Source organism: Dromiciops gliroides, chromosome 5 (genome assembly GCF_019393635.1).
Source record: "Dromiciops gliroides isolate mDroGli1 chromosome 5, mDroGli1.pri, whole genome shotgun sequence".
Classification (NCBI taxonomy): Eukaryota; Metazoa; Chordata; class Mammalia; order Microbiotheria; family Microbiotheriidae; genus Dromiciops; species Dromiciops gliroides.
This window is the reverse complement of record NC_057865.1, coordinates 118,372,609-118,378,728: the sequence shown is the minus strand read 5'-3', so window position 1 is coordinate 118,378,728 and position 6,120 is coordinate 118,372,609. Positions and strand designations below refer to the sequence as shown.

The 6,120-nt window shown below is 44.7% G+C and overlaps 1 pseudogene; it reads right to left on the bottom strand.

The window, feature by feature from the left end:
• Positions 1-2,237: 2,237 nt before the first annotated feature.
• LOC122728806 lies at positions 2,238-4,209 on the bottom strand (annotated as a pseudogene).
• Between the last annotated feature and the right edge of the window lie 1,911 nt (positions 4,210-6,120).

Sequence of the window (6,120 nt, the reverse complement as noted above, 5' to 3'; positions counted from 1 at the left end):
CAATGGAGAGGATAGTTACCTATAAAGAGAGGAAACTGAGGCCCTGTTCTTGTTCAATGCTGTGTGCCTCCTCTCCCATCTCCCACCCCCATCTTAACCCCATCTCCCTGCATGGTGTCCTGTGCACTGGACCCGGAGTCAAGAAGACCTGGATTCAAATTTCTTTTTTTTTTTTTTTAATTTAATTGGTTTTTTTGGAGAGAGTGCTAAGCACTTGTCTTATTTGCTGTTTTTGTTTGTTTGTTTTGTCTGTTTGTGAGGCAATTGGGGTTAAGTGACTTGCCCAGGGTCACACAGCTAGTAAGTGTGTAAAGTGTCTGAGGTCGGATCTGAACTCAAGTCCTCCTGAATCCAGGGCCAGTGCTCTATCCACTGTGCCACCTAGCTGCCCCATGGATTCAAATTTCAACTCGGATACTTATTGGCTATGTGATCCCGGGCATGTTTCTCTGTGCCTTAGTTTCTTCATCTGTAAGATGAGGGGGTTGGACTTTACCATGACCTCTATGGATCTTCCCCAGCTCTGAATCTATCATCCTATGGGTACAATCCCCATAGTCAATTAATTAACAAGCATTTATCAACAGCCTCCTGTATACTAGGTGGTGGGGATATAGATAAAAAGAATGAAACAATTCCCACCCAAGAGTTTACTTTCCTCCATTTTGCTATGTCCCCTCTTCTTCCTCTATTTCTTTATCTCTCCTGCTCTTCTTCCTTCTCCTATCCCTCGATCCCTCTCCCTTCTTTCCTTCCTCTCTTCCTTTTATCTTTCCCTCCCTCTAATTATTCCCTCTATCCCTTCTTTCCCCTCTAGCATTCCATTCCTTCTTTTTTCTTTGTCTTTCCCTTGCTTTCCCTCTATCCCTCCCTCCCTTGCTTTCCCTCCCTCTTTACTTTTCCTTTCCCTCTATTCTTCCCTTTCTCTCTATCGTTCCCTCATCTCCTTTTTCTCTCTCCCTTTCACACTCTTTTCCCTCCCTCCCTCTTCTTTCTCTTCCTCCCTTCTCTCCCTTTCACACTCTCCCTCTCCTCTAGCCCTCTCTCATTCCTTTTTCCTCTATCCTTCCCCCAAAGCCCCAGATACTCAGGTTTAGAGAGAACCATTTCCGGTCCTTTTTGTTTTCCATTTCAGGCTCCCCAGGGAGGAGGGGTGGTTATCCCAGCTGCCTCCCGGGCCTTCCACCGAGTTGCTCAGCAGTGACTTGAGGAAGCTCAGAACAGATGAGGCACAGATGTCAGAAGCAGCTGGGGCACCGGGTCTGTGACCATCTACTGCTACCTCTCCCACCCTCCCCCAGGACCCTCTCTCCACAGCCCAGCTCCTCCCTCAATAGGGGCAGGAGGGAACAACCCTCCCTCCCCCCCACCCCGCCCAGCATTCTAGCCAGGACACAGGCAGCAGCACCTATGAGCCAATAGCCTCTTGGCAAGCAGCTTCTTCCTCCCCTGGCTCCTCTCCCTCCTCCCTTTCCTCCAATCCCCACTCCTCCAACACATACACATGCACGCGCAAAGGAGTTTTCACCATGCCCTTCCTATGACACCAATGTAAGCATCCTGGTGTTTGAATGAGAATGAGAGTCAAAATAGCCTTACATCATCTCACTGAACCCCTTCCTTCTGCCTCCCTCAGTTTACAGGTGAGAAAAATAAGGCTTAGACAGAGTAAATAATTCCCCCAAGGTCACACAGGTGACCTTGACAAAGGCAGGATTCTAGGGTCTCAACTCATAATCCAATACTCTTTCCATTGGACCACATTAGCAGCTCTCAGACTCCAGATTCATTTACAAATTGTGCTGTGGAAAGACGGATAACAAACACCAATCTGACCTGAGCAAGGCTCTTCTCAGTTTAATAGCAATATTTCCAAAAGGCTACCCTAGACTTCTCTCCCCCTGCTCCAGATCAGACCTGGATAAAGAATTTATACACACACACACACACACACACACACACATACATATATGTATGTGTGTGTGTATATATATGTATATATACATATATGGCTTTTTATTGAAAAACCTAAAGAGGGAGGGGTGAGGCTGTAAGACCAAACCAGGGGGGCAGCAAGGTGGCGCAGTGGATAAAGCACCGGCCCTGGATTCAGGAGGACCTGAGTTCAAATTTGACCTCAGACACTTGACATGTACTAGCTGTGTGACCCTGGGCAAGTCACTTAACCCTCATTGCCCCCCCCCCCCAAAATGAAAAAGGCCAAACCAGGACCCTTCTCAGAAATGCCACTTCTCATATGAATGGAGTCCCGGGGCACCACCTTCTACCTGTGCAGATGATATCCTCTTCTCAAGGTTCAGCTCCCCTAAGTTTATCATGGCTCTGAGTACATCATGGCACCAATATCTTGGCAGGAGCACTAAATGCCAGCGATCAAGTTGGAGACAAATTTGTGTCTGGACCCTTTGTCCTGAGTGGCCGGACATCCCTTGAACCACTTTGATTTTGTCTGTTTCACGGAAGAAGTGGTTCTATTTGCTGAAGTTCTTGTCTGTGGTATTGAGGGAGCCCATTCCCCCAGTATTTCTTTAGGGGGCTTTCATCAGAGAAGAAATACTCCCCTAGGGACTCTGGTGGCTGCCAACAGAGAGCCCATCATCACTGTGGAAGCTACTGGGCAAGAGCTTTGGCAATGTGACCAAATTCTGGATGCCACCATCAGCAATGAATGACTGGGACACCCACGTGCCCATGTATATTCTGAGACCTTGTATACAGCTGGCAGCCGGGGCTGCCCACATGCTAGCACCTGCTGTGTAATGCAGATGAAACCACTGCCCATGAGAGCCCATAGGGCATCTGCTGCGGGATCGATGAGATTTTTTGCCTTTGCAGCTGTCACCACATTGCCACTGATAACCTGGAGGTTGTTCTATTTCTCCTTGATTTACTTGATCATGTTAATTTGGAAAATGGAGTTTCCTCAGGAAGAGTCCAGCATAGCCACATTGACACTAGCTGGGGCCAGCAAGTGAAGCTAATACTTGTTGTCCTTCTGGGTGCCAATGGCTGCCCTGTACACCAGCTGTGTCCTCATATGCCTTCGAAATTGTCCCGACTCTTCTTCAGGTCCCTGAAGGCAATGATGGCCCCTAGTTCCTAATCCACCTTCACAATGGGTGCCTCCCTTCTCACTTTTCTGTAGCATTTCATTGGCTTCCTTTAGTGTGGTTCCTGCAGGAGCCATCACCAGATGCTCCCACCTGGTCTTGATCTCACCCAGGAAACAGTCATGTTCCTCCTTCTTGACAAAGTTGATATCTTGAGAGGAGATGCTGCCCACTAGACAGCTGCACATCTTGCCATTGTTTTTGACTGGGATTCTACAGAAGCCATGCCTTGCCTTGGCTTCAAACACTCTGACTTGATCTTTGGGGCTCAGGGCCACAGGGTCATTGAGGAAGCCCTGCTCATATTTCTTCATTTTGCACTTCATTGGCCAGAATTCTGAGTCAATCCCTTCTGTGAGCACCATCCCAGCCTCAATGACGGTGTCCATTAGGGATGAAACAACTCCAGTCTTCAGGATTATCTTTCTGCTAAGTGCTGAGGTCAGGTTTACTTGCTCTGTTGTTAAGTCTATAGAGTCCAGGAAGATGAAGAAGTCACTGCATATGAGCCCATCCCTGCAGTGGCCTGGAGAGAAGCGCCACCATTGATGGATAGTCTGCCATGTTGGGCATAGGACTGGGCAGAACCAGGGGAAGAGGGAGTGGGCTGGACTGGCAGGAGGCCTGGGTTGAGCCGAGTGGGGAATGATGCTTTTTCTGAAGACATACAGGAGGCTCAATGGCGCCGATACAAACTTGACCCACAGCTCTATACCCCAATAAGGTGTCTTTTTAAACTTTCAGAGTAAAATTGATGACAGGTTACATCAGAGACATATAAACGTGAGTTATTATTGCTATTAATTTCCATGAGCTATATATCTTAATAATGAATCAAGTGCATGCACTAAAGGTAATTTCTTTCCAAAACTGTAGTATAGTGGAAAGAGCCTTGGTTTTGGAAGTAAGACAACCAGGATCAACCTCCAGCTTTGCTTCTAAGTCTGTATTACCTGGGACTCAGTTTCCTCAACTGGAGAATTTAGGGGTTGAGTTTTATGATCTCTAAGGTCCCTTTCCAACTCTATGTGACATTGGATAAGTCCCATTTACCCCCACTGGGCTTCAGTTTCTTCATGGTGAGGGATGGAGAGGAGGGGGAAGGATAAGACTAGATGATCTCTAAGATCCTTTCCAGATCAAAAGCATGTGATTCCTGAGAAACCATCAGGTAGAGAGCTTTATGGTGTGGAAAAATATAAAGGAATTGGAAAAAACAATCCTAGAAAAGACAAATGCAGATAAATACATATGGACATAAGAGAAACATCAGAATAAGAACATAGATGCATACATTTAGAACTAGTAGGAACCTTAGAGGTCTTCCATCCAACCTTCCCATTTTAAAGACAAGTACACTGCCAGAGAAATCATCAAATATAAATATACAAAATCAGAGTGTAGGGAAAAGGAGTTCTGAACTTGGTATCAGAGGATCTGGGTTCAGTGTCAAAGCACTGCTACTTCTAGGGGTATGTTGGTAAATATTTATTGGCCAACTCTCCAGAAGAAAAAAAAAAGTACATTTGACAACTCAATCTGCATTAACATTTTTTTCCATCACTCTCTCAAGTCTAAATAGTCAACAAAACAATAAATCAAGACCTGATTTGTAGCATTTTATTGTCTGAACTTCAAAGGTGCACATTAAACATTTAACAATCAGTCCCAGCTGGTTTGAGCTGGCTCCAGCACACCCCTGCTAATTACTACCTGTGTGACCTTGGGTCAGCCTCTCTGGACCTCATTTCACTCACCCTACTTCTTACTAGCTGATATACCACTGTCTTTGTACACCACCCTGGCCTCGCGGTCTGGCCAGGGTCTGCTGGGCATGAAGCCCTTGTCCTTGAGCACCGTGAGCCTCTGCTGAAGCTCCTGGATTTTGTGCTCATCTCACTGACACTGCAACTCCAAAGCACAGTGATCCCGATCCCTCTTTCATTTTGGAATCATAATCAAATCAGCTCTCATTTCCTGAAAACCTAAGGCAATATACTCCTCTAAGAAAATGCCCTTCCCAGGCCACCCTTCCCCCATGTGTCATTTCCCAGCATTGGAATGTAAGCCTTTGGTAGCAAATACCAAGGTCAATCAAAACAAATTCCTGCATTGGCATATTTGTTATAACTATTTTTTTTTTCATTTTGTTGGAGGAAAAAGGTGGGGAAGAAAAAAATAGATTTTTATCAATTGAAAAAAATTAAATTTAAACTTTAAAGATCAAAGTTACTCTTTTAAAAAGAATGTAAAGAAAGATGAGGAGACACAGAAGAACAATACACTATTCCTGAGTGGTTCAAAAGAGAAATAAAATTTGTGAGAGCAGAATTTGTGGTCTGTACAGTAAAAATAAGGGGTAGGATAGGAAAAACAAAACAAAACCAAAAAAAGAAACCTCATCTGAAAAACAAAAAAGAGAACACTAGATTGGGAATACAAAGATACAGAAGTGAAGGACAATCTAGAAGAAGAGAAGCAAAAAATAACAACTTGAAGATATGCTCACCATGCAAACAAAACATACTAATCTCAAAGAGCAGAGACACAAGAGATAAACTCAGGATCATAGGTCTCCCAGGAGAACAAGACAAGACAAAAAACCTTAACATCATAGTGCAGGAAATAATAGAAAAGAACTGCCTAGAATTACTGAACATAGAAAGTATGTTTTTTGTTTTTGTTTTTTGGTGAGGCAATTGGGGTTAAGTGACTTGCCCAAAGTCACACAGCTAGTAAGTGCTAAGTGTCTGAGGTTGAATTTGAACTCAGGTCCTCCTGAATCCAGGGCTGGTGCTCTATCCACAGCGCCACCTAGCTGCCCCTGAACATAGAAAGTTAAATTCGAATAGAAAGAATTCACAGATTACTTCCAGGAAAAAGCCCAAGGCTGCAAACTCCAAGATAACACAGCGGTTAAATTTAGCAATTCAATTCAGAAACAACAAGTTCTGCAAGCTATCTGGACAAAGACCTTCAAATAACAAAG